We start from the raw sequence: 20,232 nt of genomic DNA, 5'->3' as shown, positions 1-20,232 counted from the left end.
AATGCTTGAGAAAAAAAGTCTGGTTGATGATGTGTTTGCAAGAAGCTCGCTCATCAGTATTGTGGAAGCTCAAGTTCGCTGAAGTGAACTGGAGTTGGATAGTATTGAGATAACATGGCCTGAGCTAGGTGTTGTGAATCAGTGGGGTGTATCCCATGTGTGAGGAGACCTACTCCAGCCCTAGTGCAGCAAAAACCTACCTGGAATTGGGAATTGAAACAAATGCTGTTGATCGTAAGACTCCTATAAACTTGCCCGATTGAGATGCTAACATATGTGACCTGCCAGAGCCTGGGCCCCACGGCAAGTTTAAGTATAGATAAGTGGCTGAGAAGATCCTCTCAAGAAAGTGTAGAATATCATCCCAATGTCTGATCAGTTATGCAAGAAAAAATTGGACTGCTAATAATTCTAGTCATCATGACACTTTCAAACTTGCTGATCACACAACTGCTAATAAATGGCCACTATGTGCTACATGTAGTTATTGGGAAGGCAAGTTTCAAGCGGAAAGTTTGTAATGGGGTTTTCAACAGCAAGTGGAGATGGTGAGCTAGGGCATCAAGCAGAGAAGCTTGAGCAGTCAAATGGATGCTCTCTGTAGGGAAGGATGCCTTTGTTAGAAAGAGGCCTCATGAAGAGAAATTCCGATAGATTGTGGATTTTCTCAGGCAGATGAGAGCTACAGATTTGACACCAAACAAAATCCATTTTCCTAGTCTAACATGAATTTTCTTCTAAACTTGCAAAGACGTGATGCCAGTGGAATAAAAAGTCCCTGCTTCATGATCTTCAGGCTGTCCATTGTTTAAATCTCATGTTATAATATTTTCACTACATAACTGAGTAAAATTACTCCCGATGTTTCATTCAATTGTTTCTATCATCGTTAACTGGACCAGCCATATAAATACTTTGGCAATGAGGAAGTTTCAGGTTGAGAACTTTTCAGTGAATAACTCACCTTCTGATTTCCCAAGGCTTGCCCACAATGCACAAATCAGGTATGTGATGAGATACTCTCCTCTTGCCTTCATGACTGCAGCTCCAACACTTAACAGGCTCACTACCATTCAGGAAAGAACAACCCATTTGATCAGTACCTCATCCACTACTTTAAAACATTTACTCCCTCCACCATCAGCATTCAGTTTTAGTGTACATCCAAGATGTACAGCAACAACACACCAGGTATCCTCTCACTGAGCCTTCAAAACTGGTGACCTTTACTACCTGGAAGGACAATGGCAACAAGACTGTTGGAAAGATCACCTGCAAATTCCCCTCTAAGTTACACACCATCCTGACTTGGAACTATGCTGCCATTCATTCACTGCTGTCATATCAAAACTCTGGAATACCTTCCTAAAAGAACTATGGCTGTATTTAGGGTCCATTGACTGCAGTGATTCAAGAAGGCAGGTCACCATTACCTTCCCAAGGGAGGTGAGGGATGGTGAACAAAGGCTGGCCGCATCAGTGATGCTCACTACCACCACCACCTTCCCCACCTCAAGAAAGAATTTAAAAAATCTTCCTCATATCTGTTGTGACTTTTTTTAAAACTGTATCTTTGAGTCATTTGTTATTCTTCTCTAGAGCCTGAAAATTAACGTGCGATTTTTTTTTAGATTAGATTACTTTACGGTGTGGAAACAGGCCCTTTGGCCCAACAAGTCCACACCGACCCTCCGAAGAGCAACCCACCCAGACCCATTCCCTTACAATTACCCCTTCACCAGACACCACAGGCAATTTAACATGGCCAATTCACCTAACCTGCACGTTTTTGGACTGTGGGAGGAAACCGGAGCACCTGCAGGAAACCCACGCAGACACAGGGAGAATGTGCAAACTCCACACAGACAGTTGCCTGAGGCGGGAAGTGAACCCGGGTCTCTGGCGCTGTGAGGCAGCAGTGCTAACCACTGTGCCACTATGCAAATATTTGGCATATTTGTGTCACATTTCTCATGTTCTCTTTTAGTGGAGGCATTTATTCATTTATTTATAGAACTGTTTTTTAACTGAGGTTATTTAACTGTTGGTGTGTTCAATGAACTTCCTCAGTCACCAGGTCTTCATTTAAAATACCTCTAGACGGTGGTCTCACTAGCCAGAGCACCATGTTCCACTTCCCTTTGTTGAAATAAATCTGATTAATGGTCTGCAGTTTCTACAGCACACAAACAGCACATCCAATACAGTGCAAATTGCTAGATTTTCCACTGAAATAAACTTTCTTTCAACGTACTACCGTTTAGAAGAATCACTTACGGCAGGTCCTGGTCTGAAAATGAAACTGCAGGCTGACAAAGCCCTTTTCATTTTGTTGGCTTTCAGTATTACTTGTCTTTTGGCAGATTTCTAAATTGAGGGAGAATCTTCTAGTCAACTAAAAGTCAGAATAATTTGCCTCAAGTTATACAATAAAAACGGTCAGATCCTTCTATTCTGTTTTCTTCCTTTAAATAACATTTCCTTCAATAAAACTGATAAAATGGTAAACCAAGACATTATGGGAAGGTGAGTGACATCATAAAGACAATGATAAACTGTGAAGACAGAAAATAAATTTGGATTTTAACAACTTTAGTTACCATCCTATCAACTGGGATAGATGCCTCACCTCAAACCATTCACTGGTTTGGTTAAAGCATTCTATTAAGCATTCCTAATTGTAGTTAAACTAAATGTTCAGCTGATTGCAACAAAAAAATCCATTAATGTATGGTAATCACTGATTTTATTTAACTCATAATACTTTATGCTTTAGAACTACTTGAGATTTACATAAAACTTACCTTGCCTCAGGACAGAAATGAATAGAGAAACAGTCATGAACCTTACATCTAAAGTTTAATGTGAAATGATAAGGATCTACTGTAGATTACATTTTACAGCAGCTTAGCTTTTCAATATATGCATGCCAACTATAATTTAGCAGGAATTATTCTTCTATTTCATTTCTTCAAATCCTCTTTCTCAGGGTGGTGACACAATCTGTTATGTGGCTTTCCCAGTGATGCTAATCCTCTGAAGCATCAGCCATTCAACAGTATATGTCATCAGCAGGCTATACTATTCAAACGGGACAAAGTTAAAATCACACAACACCAAGTTATAGTCCAATATATTTATTTGGAAGCACTAGGTTTCAACTAGATTCATATTCCTTATTGTCATTCATTAACCTCTGGTGAAAGAATGCATCTGTGCACAATGGGTAAAGGAAGGATCAAACTTGGTTGCAACACACACTGTAGTTAGACAAAAGAATGATCATTCACAGGGTTCAAAAATGAGCACTGACCATCTGACCATATCCTGTGGCACTGCTTGATGTCCAACTATATCTAAGCTAATGGCCTGGAATTTATGGCAAAAATAAAAGGGAGGTGCTCACCACTGCCAAGGAGAAAAATAGATGACAACTTCCAACAGTGGCACATGTGCAATTAAAACATGGAAATCCTATTGTTTCTGTCAGAGTTATCTTGCTGCTCCAGAAGACCAACATCAGTATTTCACCAAAAGACTTGGCAGTCAAAAATATACATAACAGTATGCAGTCCTTATTATATATATTAAACACACCTGCACAGTTAGCACTTGAACATTCAGGTGCAAGTTAACTTTTCATGCTACAATAAGCCTTAATTAGTTAACACCTCTCCAGCAATGGGAAAACTCTTTTATAAGTATGAACTCTCATTTCTTAAGAGTTTAGTTATTGTAGGAGTTTAAGACAAATGAAAATTAAAAATATTCAATTTGCCCTTCCTCTCTTCCTTAACCACGTTTCTTGCTCTCTTTCTTTTGTGGTCCGTACTTTGTCAGGCATCGAATCAACTATTTAAATACTACGGATTAACTTGTGCAAATTGCTTGAAGAATTCTTCATTTTACTTGGTTAAAGGTAATACACAGTTACTGTTCCTGTTCACACGTGTCCCAAGTTTCCTTTAGAAGGCACTTTGCTGTCGTGGATTTTATATTACAACAGGTTCCATTCAAAAAACACGAGCGAAAGACTTCCAAGCAAGTTAAAATATTATGAAGGGTGCTGCTCTCTTGCTTCGGACAGTAAAGCTAGACTATTGTCTTTAGAAGAGAAATGGAGGGAACAAAAAATGAGACAACAAACTATTAAAGTAAAAAAAGGCTGAATTTCTATTAAATCAATAGGATTTGGGCTTCATTGGCTGGGCCATCCATCTCTAGCAATGTTCATGCCCATCCCAAGATTTCCCCGAGAAGGTGGTGCTGAGCCACCTTCTTGAATCTTTGCAGTAAATTAAGTGTAGGTACAGTCACAATGCCATTGTGGAAGAACTTGTAGGATTTTGACCCAGCAATAGAGAAGGAACGGCAATGTCAAGAAAGTGAGTAGCTTGGAGAGGAACCTGGAGATGGAGTTGTTCCCTGGTATCTGCTGTCCTTATTCTCCTACATGATTATGGTCAATGCATTTGGAAGTGCAAAGGAGTCTGAGTGAATTTCTGCAGTGTACCTTAAAAAAATGGTACACACTGTTACTGTGTGGTGATGATGAAGAGAATGAACATTTGTGGATGTTGCGCCAAACAAATAGGTTGGTTTGTCCTGAGTGGTGTCAAGCTCCTTGAACTGCACTCATCCAGACAAGTGTAGAGTATTCCATCACACTCCTGACTTGTGTCTTGGGGAGTCAGGATGTGAAATACTTGCTGCCAAATTCTTAGCCTCTGACCTTCTCTTGCAGCCATATTATTTTTGCAGTGAGTACAGTTCAATTTTTATGCAAACACAACCCTCAAGATATTAATAGAGGAGGATTCAGCAATTACAATGCCATTGAGTATCAAAGAATGATGATTATATTCTTTCATTGGAAATTTAGTCTGGCACTTCTGTCACACAAATGTAATTTGCCTCTTGTCAGTTCAAGCCTGGATATTGTCAAGTTATTGCTGCATTTGGACATGCATTACTTCAGTATCTGAGGGGTTGCAAATGGTGCTGAACATCTGTATATCTAACCTTACAATAGAGGGAGTCATTAATGAAGCAGCTGAAGATAGTTGGGCCTAGTCTGATGATGATGATGCTCCTTTAACAAGGGTAGGTTGTCATTGATTTTTGTTTTGCAGGAGGCTCCAAAGTGTCTGGGTTGACCTACTTGGGAAAGTTAAGAAAAACATGTGTACAATGAAAGGGGAGTGGCCAGTTATCCCAGTTCAGCTTTTCTCTGGGTTGATTTGGTTGGCTTGGTTTGGGTTTTAGCAGTCTGGCTGTTCAGAGCAAGAAGTCAGTCAGTCTTGAGGCTGCTGGTCAAAGAAACAGCTACATGGAAGAAGGTGTTCCATGCTGAATCTCTCTGCCATCTCTCCCTCTGTCTCGCTCTCCCTCTCTCTCCCCTGTAAGAACCTGTGTTTGACTTTTTCCTTTTTTGCCAAGGTGTGTTTGTGGGGACTGCTGCAAGTATTTGGAACAGCATCATTAAGTTGGTATAATCTAGTGGGTTTTCGGATAGGTTATGTTATTTTATATTCTGTTCTCCTTTATGTTTCATTCAACAATCTTGAAAATAAATTGTTTTGTTCGAAACTACATGGTTAGACCAGCTGCGTCACTCCTGGAATATCACTTACACCAGTTTAAAACAACTAGCAAAGTTAAGGTCCAGGTTACTTTCTTGAAATGTTTTGAGGGGTGTGGCCTGGTCCATAACAGATTAGGGGCTCTTTGCATGATTTGTTCTATAGTTCTGACTTGAGATTAGGGTTGTTGGACTCGAAGGCAGTGAGTGGTAGGTGTCAGTGTTTTTTATTCTGTGTGTTGATTTGGTTGGTTTAAACAGTGCTTGGGATAGCAATGGCTCTTTTAGTCACCCAGAGCTTTCTGGGTTGGAAGAAGTGACTTCAGGGTTTTTTTCCCCCAAAAGGTACTTAAGACCAAGCTGCTGAAATTAGTAATTAGTTGGAGCTGCCTCCTTCCATGAGAAAAGGAGAGATAATTAAAGCGATTGCTTAGCATTTAAATTTGCTGGAAATGCCATCGGAATCTTTAGAGATGGCTAAAATTCAATTGAAAATGAAGCAGCTTGAATTAGAGGCAAAAGACAAGGAAAGGGAAACAAATGAAATAGTTTGAATCATGATTAAAAGCAGTGGAAAGAGAAAGGAGAGAGAGAAAAAAAAGGAGAGAGAGGAAAAAAATGAGAGGGGAGAGTTTGAATTACAGAAATTAGCACTTAGACAAGAAAGTCAGCTTAAAAGGATGGAGATGAAGGCTGAAGGTAAGCTCAGTGATTAAGAGAGTGAGGACGAGCAAACCCATGGTAGCAAAAGGCCTGGTGAGGACCTGTTAAAATATATTCACACATTGCCTAAATTTGATGAGAAGGATGTGGAAGCCTTTTTCATCTCATTTGAAAAGGTAGCTAAACAATTGCAGTGGCCAATGACCATGTGGGATTTGTTGATTCAAACAAAACTTGTAGTAAAGCTAGTGAGGTATTCACATCACTATCAGAGGTGGTTCCTGGGGTGTATGAGGTGGTGAAGAAAGCCATTTTAAGTGCATATGAGCTTGTGCCAGAAGCCTACAGACACGTTTCAGCAATCTAAGGAGGGACCCTGGTTAAACCTACATTGAGTTTGAAAGGATCAAACAATGTAATTTTGATAGGTGGATAAGGGCATTAAAAATAGAGCATACCTATGACGCTCTTAGAGAGACAATTATTTTGGAGGAGTTCAAAAATTCACTTCCTGAAGTAGTGAGAACTTGTGGCAGAGCAGTGAGTTAAAACATCAAGATTAGCAACTAAAATGGCTAATGATTATGAGTTGGTCCATAAATCAAAGTTTGGCTTCAAAAATCAATTTCAATCAGTGAGGGATAGAAATTTGGCAAAGAGAAATCCTCACATGGAAAGGGAAAAGTAGATCTTTGTAAAGATAATAAGGATAAATTACCACAGGGTAAAAAGGAAACCCTTGAAGGGGTCAGGGAAGTTAAAAGCTCCAGTGATTTCACTGCAATAAAGCAGGCCACGTGAAATCAGTGTTGGTGGGTAAAAAAAAAAGCACTGAAAAGCCAGATGTAGGAAAACCAGATAAGCCAGTGAATTTTGTTGGAATGGCAACAGAAAGCACAGTGGAGGTTAGAAAATTGCACCAGAATGTACAACCTGGTTGGAGGAAATGCCAGATCTTCTTAAACCATATACCTGCAAAGGTACAGTTTATTTGTATAGGAGCAGCAGATAAAGAGATTACAACATGAAGAGATATAGGATCCTCTCAATCTTTGTTGAAAGATGAGAAAATACGTATCTCCGAAGGACCACTGCCAAAAAGATGCAAATAACGGCAATTCATGATGAGACAAGAAGTGCTCAATTATGTTGAGTGAGGTTAGTGTCCAGTGAAGAGGGGAGAAGTCATGGTAGAAGTACTGGACAAACTCTCAGCTCCAGGAATACAATTCGTCCTTGCTAATGATATAGCTGGTTCACAGCTAGGAGTTCTGTCTATTGGTTGAAAGCCCAGTGGAAACTCAGGAACTAAATTATTGCAGGACACATATCCTGGGATTTTTTTGTCCCTGACTGTGCAGTAACGAGGTCACAAAAATCACCAGTTGAAAGAGAAGAGGTCAAAGAGTACAGATAAGAAAGTTGAAGTGGAATTAGCTGAGACCCTTTTTGACCAAATGGTTGAGAACAACCAGGAGCAGATAAATGACAAAGCAGACATCTTTATCACAGATAGATTTACTGTGTCACAAGAAAGATGAAAATTTAAAGTGACTGTATCTACAAGGATAAAGAACCTATCCCTGAAGGCTACTATCTTAAAAATGATGTCTTAGTGAGGAAATGAAGACTACCACATATTCAAGCATCTGAGAAATGGGTAGAAGTTAATGAAGTCGTATTGCCAGTGGGTTATAGAAAGTTGGTGTTGTGGGTGGTGCATGAACTACCAGCAGGGGGTCATTTAGGGGTGAAAAAACTCAAGCTAAAATACAAAATCATTTTAACTGGCCTGGATTTCACAAAGATGGTATTGAATTTTGCCAGACATGTCATAAGTGTCAGGTAATTGGAAAACCACAGGCAGTAAGAAAACCTGCACTTTTAATACCTATTCCTGCCTTTGAGGAACCTTTAAAAAAAATAGGACCCCTAACTAAAACAAATTTGGAAACAGTATTTAGTTAACAATAATGGATGGGTCCACTAGATTTCCAGAGGCCATTCCATTCTGCAATATCACCACTGAAAGCATTGGAGAGGAGTTACTCGATTTTTCACTGCATGCGGACTACCCACAGAGATACAATCAGATCAAGGGTCAAACTTCACATCAAATTTTTCAAGTTATGAACAGCTTAGGAATAAAACAATTCAAATCCACTGTAGATCATCCAGAATCGCAGGGAGTGCTAGAAAGTTGGCATCAGACATTAAAGACCACGCTGAGGGCTAAGAGTCAACACTACCCAGCTGATTGGGATAAGGGAATTCTGTTTGTACTTTTGCGGTCACAGGTGCACCAAATAAATCGACCAAATTCAGCTCATTTGATTTAGCTTTTGGGCATAAAGTGAGAGGACTACTAAAATTGATTAAGGAGAAATTGGTAAGTCAAAATTCACAGCTCACATATTTGGATGGTGTGTCAAATGTTTGGGAGTGATTAAAGCAGGGGAGTTGGCTGGACAGCATTTAAAAGTATCATGGCATGCAATGCAACAGGAATAGACAAGAAATCAAAAACGTGCAATTTTGCTATCAGAGATAAAACGTTAGTGTTACTTCCAGTGATAGGTGAACCTTCAAAAGCAAGGTTTATCAAGCCAAAAGGAAATTGAGTGAGGTGCACTACCTGAGAGGGACTCCAGACAGAAAGAAATCTCAGTGTATGTCATGTGAATCTGCTTAAAAGGTATTTTGACAGGGAAGGAAAGCCAAAGGAGACTGTTATTGTTTACAGCTCAGAGTGAAGAACCAAGTTCAGAGGATTCTGATTTGGACATTCCTCAAATTAAATTGGACAATGAGGAGGTTGTCAAAAATTGGGAAAAATTACTGAGTTACCTTTCAGAGGAAAATCGAAATGACCTGAGAGTTATTACTATCACATGGGGAGATATGTAGAAATAAGCTACGAAGTTCTAACCTAATTATGCGTGATGTAGATATAGGAGATGTTGTTCTGATTAAGCAACATCCTTATAGGCATAACCCTCTAAAGTTGGCACAGGTTCAAAAGGAGATTGAAGATGACATAATGAAAGAGTTACAGTGACTGGAGCTCACACATAGTCATGGTGCCAAAACTAGATGGTACCCAGCGGTGATGTGTGGACTATCGTGAAGTCAATGCTTATGAATATCTGATTTGGAAGACTCTGTTGAAAAGGTGGGACAAGCAACTTATATTTCTAAGTTGGACTTGCTCAGAGGACACGGCAGGTACTTTCATCTGAAAGTATGAGGTTAATTTCAGCTTTTTTAACGCCAAATGGACTGTATCAGTTTAAAGTCATGGCATTTGATATGAAAAATGCCACAGCCACACTTCAGAGACTAACCAATAAGGTCATTTATGGATTACCCAATTGTGTAGTTTATATTAATAACTTGGTGATTTTCAGTCACCTATAGAGGGAACATTTGCAACATTTATCAGAATTATTCGGTTGACTTTGGGAGGCAGGCTTGGTGATAAACCTGGCTAAAAGTGAATTTGCCAAAGCGCAAGTCACCTTCTTGGGCCATGTTATTAGACACGGACAAATGGCTCTATGGAATGCAAAATCAAAGGTAATTGTGGAATTTCCCATACCATCGACAAGAGCAGCAGTACTACGATTCCTGGATTGAGTGGATTTTATCGAAAATTCGTATTGAATTTTACCAGTATGGCTGCTCCACTCACTGAATTGCTACAGAAAGGTGGTTGTCAGAAGGCATTTGACAGCCTGAAAGCTGTGTTAACCATTGCCCCAGTATTAGCCACACTTAATTACACAAAGCCATTCAAAGTGGCTACTGTTGCAAGTAATGAGGGTGTCAATGATGTGCTCTTGCAGGAAGGTGAGAAAATAGAAACGCCTACCGGATACTGAACATTCATCAGCAGAAATATTCGACAGTTGAGGAAACGACTTTGAGCTTAGTGTTCACATCTGCCTTTAAAATAAGAAAAAGTTCGGGTCTAGGCTACCTTCTTAAAATATATTTTGGGGATTGGGGGTGGGTGGGGGAGCGGAGAGAGGCGGGCAGTGTCTGGCCTAGTCATAGAAATGTACAGATGTACAGCATGGAAACAGACCCTTCGGTTCAACCCGTCCATGCCGACCAGATATCCCAACCCAATCTAGTCCCTCTTGCCAGCAACCGGCCCATATCCCTCCAAACCCTTCCTATTCATAGTCCTCAACACATATCTGAAAAGGTTGATTAGAAAATATCTATCTTGTGAATTAAGGGTGCTTGTAGTACAATAGTAGTGTCTCTACCTTTGAGCCATGACGCCTGGGTTCAAGTCTCACCCGTCCTAGAGATGTTATAATAGTTTCTAATCAACCTATTTAGAGCTATCTATCCTGAGGTGGCTGGAGCTGAGATGACTGACCAACAACTAACACCATCTTCCTCTGTCCTTGGTGCAACTCTAACCAGCAGAGAGATTTTCCTCTATTCCCATGGACTCTAGACAGGGCTCCTTGATACTATGGTTATTTGAAGCTGCCTTACTGTCAATATTATTTAAAAAATGAAATATTTAAATATGATCTTGATTACCAGATTATAAAATAATTATACGAGAGCGAGTTTAATTTTTTTTACAAATGAGTAGTAACCTCTAGCAGGGATTATTTTGAACCTTCTAAATCTTTAAAACTTGTCAAACAATACTCATTTTTCCACTATCAGCATTAAAGCAGAGTGGGATCTGGTAATTTTGGCACACTGTCATGACTAAATGGCATCAGATACTCCTCCTTTTGAAGGGGTTGACAATATCATGCAACTCTTTGAATTTTCTTCTTTGGATTTGTATTCCTGTTCACGGACCCTATTCTGCATTTTTGTACCAATTCCATTTCTTTGCTGGCAAGTCCTGTTGTATTTCTAATAGATCCCATTTTGCCACGAGGGGAAGGGGTTGGAACGTGACCCACAGAAATGGGAAACCAGAATTCAGCAGTGCCACTTGAATTCCTGTTGCGTTCAAACAGAACCCATTTTCATTGCAGAAAGAACATAGTGTGGGAATACAACTTTTTTGCGTCATTATAAAACTTGGCAGATGACAGTTGTAGAACTGTCAAGTTACTTAAAAAAACACCCCTTCAAAAATATTTTAAAAAGGCTGTTTGTGTGAATAAAGTTTGGAAAAATAATAATGCTCAATTGCTTTCCACAACTTATGATGATCACGATCAAGGACTGGAGAGACTGAATGTACAGCTGAAATATTCAAATGAAGTCTGTGGAAGACCATCCATTTGCACTTATGTTGAAACACGCAACAACTTCCAATGGATAATTCTGCTGCTTCCTTGGACCCTCCATGAATGCTTCAGACTCTGAGCTAATGTCAGTACCTTCAGACAATTGTGGATATTAGCTGGATTGTTACCCAGGAAATATTGTACAGATTAAAACCTACCCTAACAGCAACTACCAACTCCACTCCCCACTGACTCACCAATATGCTGCTACCATCCAGCTCCCAAACAAACCCCTGATCATCTCTACCTACCTTACTACATGGGCAGCACAATGGCTCAGTGGTTAGCACTACTGTCTCATAGCACCAGGGACCTGGGTTCGATTCCAGCCACAGGGGAATGTCTGTGTGGAGTTTGCACATTCTCCCCATGTCTGCGTGGGTTTTCTCTGAGTGCTCCGGTTTCCTCCCACAATTCAAAGACGTGCAGGTTAGGTAAATTGCTGATAGTGTTCACGGATGTGTAGGTTCAATGCATTAGTCAGGGGTAAATATAAGATAATAGGGTAGGAGAAAGAGTCTGCGTGGGTTGCTCTTCAGAGGGTCAGTGTGAACTTGATGGGCTGAAGGCCTGTTTCCACACTGTAGCGATTCTATTTTACTACCCCCAACTCAATTGCACACCTAACCCATCTTATCCATCCATCTACCCATTCACTAATATTCAAAGACTTGAGATTTGAATGTACTATATGATAGTTAGGTACATCCTAGCTTCAACTGGCTCACCTCCACTTTAAAAGAGTTACCTAAAGGATGCTTTCTTTAATAACTAGGATCAGAAGATTCTGAAAGAATTGCACAACAGTGTTACATAAACAGAATTTTCAAGCACAGCAGCAATCTACTCATGATTGTTACTGCTTAGAAAGTTTAGACCTTAGAACTTTATTTTGTTTTATTTAACATGTTCCTCAAGGTTTGCCCATAGCGAGATGGAAAGGAGCGTGAAGGGAGTGGGTGGGGTGGGATGAGATTGCATGGTTGGAGCAGATAACATGATAATGGGGGTATTAAGTGAGTATGAAGGGTGAGGTGGATTACCCATCAGCTACCTCCAACCTATGGGACGACAATCCTGACTCTATCTTGCAACCACCCATGTCTTCCATATCCTACCTCCTGGAGAGAAGATTCCATCATTCAGGCTAGTTTCTCCTCAGGCTGGCATGTTGAGCTGAAAGATTTCTTGACTTAAGTTACCAGACTGAGGGAAGTAAATCTACACTAAAGAATATGATTGTTGATGTCTGAACAGCTGCTCTGTCAAATATTAGAATTTGGATGCCATTGTCTCGTTAAAATTACTTTAGTGTAATAATGTTTTCAATATTTAATAAGGTGGTCTACTTACAGTTTTAAACTAGAAATCTGTCGTGCATTTCATGGAATGCAAGTTCCGTTATATAGCAGAACAATGGTGGCACTATCCAGCTATTTATTATTAAAATAGAATTCATGCCAGTCCAGAGTGTCTTTGGTTATGTTTATTCAATCTTCCTCTCTTTCCCTTATAGCATGCGTCTCTCCCAATAAGTCAACAGGATTTCAGTTCTAGGTTTTTATGTATTTCTATGCTCTTGTTAGAAGTGCCAAAGTTATTCCAAGTACCAACAGTTTACCATGAACTTTACACGCAAGTCAGGCTAACAAGAGGTCCACATGCACAAGACGTATAATAGAAATCCTATTTATCCTACCAGGTGGCCATAAAATATCCCATAGAACTTTTTAAAGAGGACCAGACAGTTTCTCCAGTGTTTCAGTCATTTATCTCTTAACGAACACGACTGAAAGAAATGATCAGTAATTTATCTCATTGTTGTGTTTCCTGTCTGTGGAACATTGCTGTGTAAAAATTACCTGCTGCATTTCCCTACAGTAGGATAATGACCAAATTTAAAAAAAAAATTTTTTAAATCTGAAGTTGTAAAAGGCTTCATACAAACAAGTTCAATTATAAACATAAGCAGTGCCCTTTCTAACATTACATAAAGAATTGCTACTTTTCTCATGGACAATCATAACACTTTAGCTTTCAAATAAAGTAGAGATTTTTAATCTGAAATACACTAGAATGCATAAGAACTGCTTACAACACTTACACAATCAACTTAGTTCCTTGTTTTATATGTTAATCATCCAGTATACCTGTACTCAAATACTTGCACAAATGTTCAGTAGACCATAGCATGGTTGATTTTTTAAAAATCAACAACATACAAACATTATTTTCTACGATCAGTAATTTATCAATTTCTCATCTTACCTGTTTCAGACATTAGGAAGGTGAAGTTCCTGAACAACTAAACATTAGAAGTGTCGTAACAGAATCTGATTAACCACACACTGAAACCTATGTACCTTTATACCACTGAGAAGAGGTGCCAGTATGAACCTTATGAATTACTGGAGAATTAAACAGTCACATGATTTAAACTCTTCTGACTTCACACATTTTACACCCACTAACTTTGCTTTGTGACAATCTGCTAGTCTCTTTCTGAGATAATACATTAAAGTGATAGGATTCCTTGACCTGGTTTTCTCAAAACCTGATATAAATTCATCTGAGAGATATGCTCTCCAAATTTCTCTATATTTATGCAGCACCCTTCTACAGGGCCAGATTACCTTCTCCTACCTCACAATGATACATGTCAACTGTGGCAGTGTCACCAAATTATAAAAGAAACATATGCATTAATGTAGTGTTTTAATGCCCACAGGATATTGCAAAGTGTCAATGAAGTACTTTCGATGTGCAGTTTATATTGAAGTGTAGGAAAGGCAGCAACTCAATTTGTGTGCAGCAAGCACCAACTATCAACAATATGATAGTGGATAGATAATTTTTGTTTGATTTTTGTTGGGTGATAAATGATAGCTGGTACAACAGGGATATAATTCTGATTCTGCCATCAAACATATCCCTCAATCTTTTCTGATTACTTACACTACCCAGCGATGTGTTAAAGTCTTCTTGCTGTCTCCTCTATCATCACCACAAGCCAACTTTTTTTTCATTTCAGATAATCCAGTACTGGAACCTGCTTAGACAGCAGACAAAGAGCAGGAAGAGAAAGATGACAGGACGTGGTTGCTAACTTTTTCACAATCGTATTCACCAATTGGATGCTGACATTGCAGGCAATTTAGCAGACAGGCTCAATTTTTTTTCCCCTTAGTTACCATCAGTTCTGAGGAAGGGTCACTGGACCCAGAATATTAACTTTTTCTCTCCACAAATGCTGCCAGACCTGTTAAGCTTTTCAAGTAATTTTTGTTTTTGTTTCTGATTTACAGTATCTGCAATTATTTTGGTTTTTATTTAGGCCTAAGGCAGGATCTACTCTATATGAAACTACAAGTATAAGAGTTCTGGTACTAAAAACGGAGAATAGGTTAGTACAGGAATCAGATCCACAGAATGTGAAGCTAGATACTAGTTCTGCCTCAGAGAATTCAGAAGAAGATTTAAGTGTTCCAGTCTTGTGTGTGTTTGGGTTTTCTAGATACTTTATGTTTGAAGTGTGCAAAGGTTCTTTGGAGGGTGTTACAGTGCTCTTGCAATTTGCTCTCCAACATAGTATGAAGGTGGTTGAGGCATCTATCTGAACAGTGATAGTGGAAGATGAACTTCTTGTCTTGTCACAGGAAGACAGTATTCCTTATATCTCTACCACTCAACCAGTGCCCTTTTTGTTGTCCATTAGCTAGCCCAGATTTCTGCAGCTCATGTCAAGATGGTGCAGTTTACAGAGTTGCTTTGGGTTATCCTCCAAAATGAGTTAGTGGTTAGAGTTACTGCAATGATTCATGAATTATTTGTCCACACACAGCTTGCATAGAAAGAGCTTATCTAAGTTTCAGCCTCCCTTCCACTTTCAACAGCTTCTCTTGTTCCATGTGGCTTCCACTAATTCTGAGTCACATCAGGCCAATTAAAAGCAACTGGTTTGTGCACAACTTCTTAAGTTGGCAAAGTCCTGGTCCATGTAACGTACGTCCATGTGTTTTGGATTTTTGAAATTTAACAGGCTTCAAAAGCACCTAAAAATGTCTGTTTATAATACTTTTGATTTGTAGTTATTAATTTTTGTTGCTCCACATATTTATAGCAAGTGACAAGAACAGTATAAAATCAGTAGAAATGGAAAACAAAAACAATTTGAACAGATGGTGAAAAAAATTGTCTGTTATTCAAAGGCTCATAACTGCTAGAATGTGGTAACCCAAGAGGCAGTTCTAGATGACTCAGGCACAGGAATAATGTAGAAAGTGAGGCAAAGATGACCATTTCTAGAGACAATGAAGGAGACTGCATAAAAACCAGGAGATTTTCAATTTTGGAGTGGTTTAATGAACATAAAATTTCTGAGTCACATAAGGAGATATTAAGGCAGATGGCCAAAAGCTTGCTCAAAGAAAAAGGTCTTAAGATGCATTTTAAAGGAGAGAAGGTAGACAGATTTTAAGGAGGGAATTTCAGAAATTAAATTTTAAAACAACTTGCCTGTCAAAACCAGGGTTTAGTGAAACACAAATAGAGTGCTGGAGAAATGCAGCAGGTCTGGTAGCATCTGTAGAGAGAAAAAGACAGAGTTGACATTGAGTCACTCCAGCACTGCACTTTTGTTTCTGATTTCCAGTATCTGTAGTTTACTTCAGGGTTTTAATGATCCTGATCAAGCAGCCATGATAGACCTGCAGGGAGCTGACTGATTGACATTTTTATTGGTAACAAGGACGCTCAAAGTCAAATCCAAAGACCGAAAACTTAGGATTTGTTTGTAGAACTTATGGAGTAAACAGGACAGGGCGAGGAATAGAAATGTTAGTAAAGGGTTCCAATTATTATTCTAGAATGTAAGGTTACCCTTTTGAGTTGTTTTGAAACAGAATTTACATGAGTATAGTCAAGAAATAGGAAAGAAAATTACAAACTTACAGCCTGATTTACAGGCCACAAAACAGTAGTGATACAAAAGAGCTGCTGACAACTCATTTTATATATTATACATATATATATATATATATATATATATACATTATACACTCATACACTGATCAATTAACACTGGTTAATTTTAAGTATTCAAAAATAGACTAAAATAAAGACAATTAATTCTTTCAGCATCAGTATATTTCTAATCCTACAATGAATGAAGCTTTACTTTAGTTCAATACTGGAAAATAAAGTGAGTAAATGACTGACATGAGAAGAACTACTCAGAAGTAACAACCACATCACAGTAATATTTGACTTAAGAATAGAAAAAGATGTTCTGGACTGGGAAAAGTAAAGACTAATTAAGGAAGTAGGATTTCAGTTCAAAATTACTTGTGTGGAAAACTAAGTAAACAAGTTAATGATTAATGATGAGAAATTTGTGAAATGGAAAATGAGCAGTGGCCTCGTGGTATTACCGCTGGACTGTTAATCTGGAGACAGTTTGTTCTGGGGAGCTGGTTCAAATCTCACCACGGCAGATGGTGGAATTTGAATTCAATGAAAAATCTGGAATTATGACTCTAAGAATCCATAACTGATTGTTGGAAAAACCTATCTGGTTCACTAATGTCCTTTAGGGAAAGAAACTGGGCTGGCCTATAAATGACACCAGACCCACAACAATGTTGTTTACTCTTAACTGCTCTCTGGGTCGTTACGGATAGGCAATAAATGCTGACCTCGCCAGCAATGCTCTCCTCCTGTGAATGAAGTTTTAAAAATGAAAAAAAGTGAGCTGAATAGAGATTAAAAAGTGAATACATTCCTGTAAAGTGAAAAGGCATTTCAAGAATATTAGAATTGCATAAATAATAACATTTTATTAATTAAACAATAAGATGTAGTTTGTACAGCAAATAATACTGCAAGCAGTTTAAAACTGAATAATCCATCATAATTAGTCACCTACTAGTGGTCCTTCCAATTTCCTCACTGATAAGATTGCTCAATAAAACTGTATTCAGACTTCTCATGTAATTTTGTACATCATGTTCGATTTTGTGCTGGTTTAACTGATTTCAATAGCAATAAAAAGCCACAGGTACCATATAGACTTGGAAACCACAGACAGGAAATGAGGGGTTAGTAGTTGAACAGACAAGGCTGTGAACTTCTGACCTTGGCTATAAGTGCGCTAAAATCCATGTCTGAAAAGCTAATACATATTGCGGTGTGCCAACTTGCTATACCATGCACGCAATGTAGCAAGCACAAAATATTGAACTATTTTCAGAGAGGACCTGCCACTCAAGTCTTTCATCACAGTTTAGTAAAATGCAGTTGAATCATAGAATCAAATCTTGTTCTTCATCTGCATAAGCAATGGAATTATCATAAGTGCTTTAATGTGTAACCTTTCTGGGTCAATGAGAAGTGATAAACTTTCATGCACCCACTACACTTGAATTCTAAGCTAACATCTCGTGGGACATTATATTGCTGATTTTTTAGATTGATGTCACTTATCCAGTGTGGTTTTTCACATTCCATGAAGACAGAACCGATAACTTAACTGCAGTTTCACTCCTCTGAGCATGATTCAATTTGGGTACAAGATAGTCATGCAAAAGTAGTTTCACTCCTTGTTAAATTCATATTTGTAGCAGGCACTAAATGAATGGTTTCTGACTTTAAAATGAATTATTTCCTGAAATTTAAATTCTATTTCTGTAAAAGACTGGACTGTCATATTGGCTTTTTCTAATTTATCCACAGGCATGCTCAAAGTAATCAATGACATACTTTATAATTAAGTCAGTGGTTGATCCATTCCTCTTGATATAGTAAACCACTTAATCTTCTCAAAAATACTAATTTACCAATCTTAGTACTTTTATTCTTTGTCTACAGGTTGCCCCTTGGTGATAATATTACAAAGAACAGGTAATGTTCTGGACATATCAATGATGACCAGCTCTACTTCTCCACTGTCATTTGGTGGACTAATGAACACTGGCTTAACATTGCCCAGACCTAGACCAAATTACCCTGATTTGCAGAGACAAACTACCCTTAACCCCTTAGCCTGCACTTCCATATCCTTTCCTACCTATTCGCTTCGGCTGAACTTAGTGCAGAACACTTGGTGTTTTGTTTGACTCGAAGCTGAGCTTCAAAAGATCCCATGTTCCATTTGCACTCATCACTCATCTGAAATATCACTCATCTCTGTCCCTACATTACTGTTATCTCCGGTGAAACTCTCATTTGTGCTATTCAAGCCATTTCACAAATGTTAATGTGTGCCTCTACGATATGTCATGGAGGGTGATCAGGAAAACCCCTGCAAAAAATTCACCCAAAATGTATATTTATTATAATGTTAAAATTAACTTCAAAAGTTTTGTTTGCAGAACTCTGAGGAAGCTGCTTTTAGGTCTTTATAGGTCATGCTTGTGCCACATTTTCTTGTTAGTCTGAGTGCTCATGTAGCTGAGACAAGTGTATTTTTTCTCCAAAAATCACATTCGATAACAGTGAGTAAAGCAAATTACATCACAGAATCATAAAATCTCTACAGTGCAGATAGAGGCCGTTTGGCCCATCGAGTTGGCAGACAGACAAGAGGCAAATAAACTCCACACTGACAGTCACCTAAGGCTAGGATTGAACCCCGCTGCCTGGCACTGTGAGGCAATAGTGATAAGCCCTGTGTTACGATTTTACAAAGTCACGCATGTTTTATAAGCAGACTATTTCTTGCCTTGATCTGGGAATCTGTTCTTAAAACAGATTTCATTTAGTTCTTTAAAGTGATGCGCAAAGATTGCTTGACTGTGTTGTGAGAACGCAGAAATACCTGTAAAAGCTATTTAGAATCTTCTGGAATCTACATGGAGCATGGTCAAGGTAAGTTCAGATATTGTCAGAATGAGACAAAGATTGAGAGAATAAAACAGAGAATTTATCCAAAGTGGGAATTCAGCTGGCATATCTTTTTCCAGTTATAGTCAGATTCAGATCAGACCTGTTAAATAAGTTAAAACAGCCTGATTAAAAAGGCAGTTACTTGATGTTGTTAGTTAGCATTCAAAATTCTGTGACTAAATGGTGAGCTGATATATTGGGACTAGTTTAGTTTGGGATTACATTCAGCATGGACTAGTTGGACCGAACGGTCTGTTTCCATACTGTGTGACTCTATAAGATAGCTTTCATGCATCGCACAGTTAGTAAACAACACGGTGGATGAGAGTGGAGACTTGAGTGAAATTGGAATTTGGTGCTAACCAGGACAATGTGGTGCTTTAACTAAAGTTTACAGCGAGAAGTCAAGTCTTTAGAGTGAAAGATAAGCCAGGGAGGAAAAAAAAAGGCACAGATTGAGAATCCAGTAGTGAGGCTAGCAGCAGCGTGACATGCAATAACAATGTGATGCGAGTGCTGGGAAAGAGGTTGATTGGTCAGTAGGATTGGTGAATATTTCTGAAGCAATTGTAAGATTTTCAGTTTTTTGAAGTTTGTGTTTTTCTTCTCTCTTTGCTCAAATTGCTGTTAAGTATATGGTATACTTTAATTATAAGTTTTATATTAAAAACTGTAAAGTGGAAAGAGCGGAGAATCTCAAGTAATTAATTACTAAATTAAATCAATCATGATCACAATGACAGGCTATGTTAACTTACTTACCGGCTTTATCCAAATCTGATATTAACTCGAAAACTGAATTTAGAAATAAACATACCCGCTGAATTCAAACCA

At 38.6% G+C, this 20,232-nt stretch overlaps 1 protein-coding gene across 4 annotated transcripts in view; it reads right to left on the bottom strand.

Moving 5' to 3' along the window:
• pparg (peroxisome proliferator-activated receptor gamma) overlaps positions 1-20,232 on the bottom strand; it is a 150,828-nt gene that overhangs the window by 37,698 nt on the left and 92,898 nt on the right. Inside the window, exon 1 of one of the 4 annotated variants that reach the window (XM_072582183.1) lies at positions 14,473-14,560. The exons of the other annotated variants lie outside the window; for them this stretch is intronic. The gene's annotated coding sequence lies outside the window, so the exon portion shown is untranslated. Of the gene's footprint in view, positions 1-14,472; positions 14,561-20,232 lie in introns of those variants that run through there. 4 annotated transcript variants of the gene reach the window in all.

Source organism: Chiloscyllium punctatum, chromosome 12 (genome assembly GCF_047496795.1).
Source record: "Chiloscyllium punctatum isolate Juve2018m chromosome 12, sChiPun1.3, whole genome shotgun sequence".
Lineage (NCBI taxonomy): Eukaryota > Metazoa > Chordata > Chondrichthyes > Orectolobiformes > Hemiscylliidae > Chiloscyllium > Chiloscyllium punctatum.
Note: the sequence above shows the minus strand (reverse complement) of the source record. Positions and strands in the feature narration are given on the sequence as shown.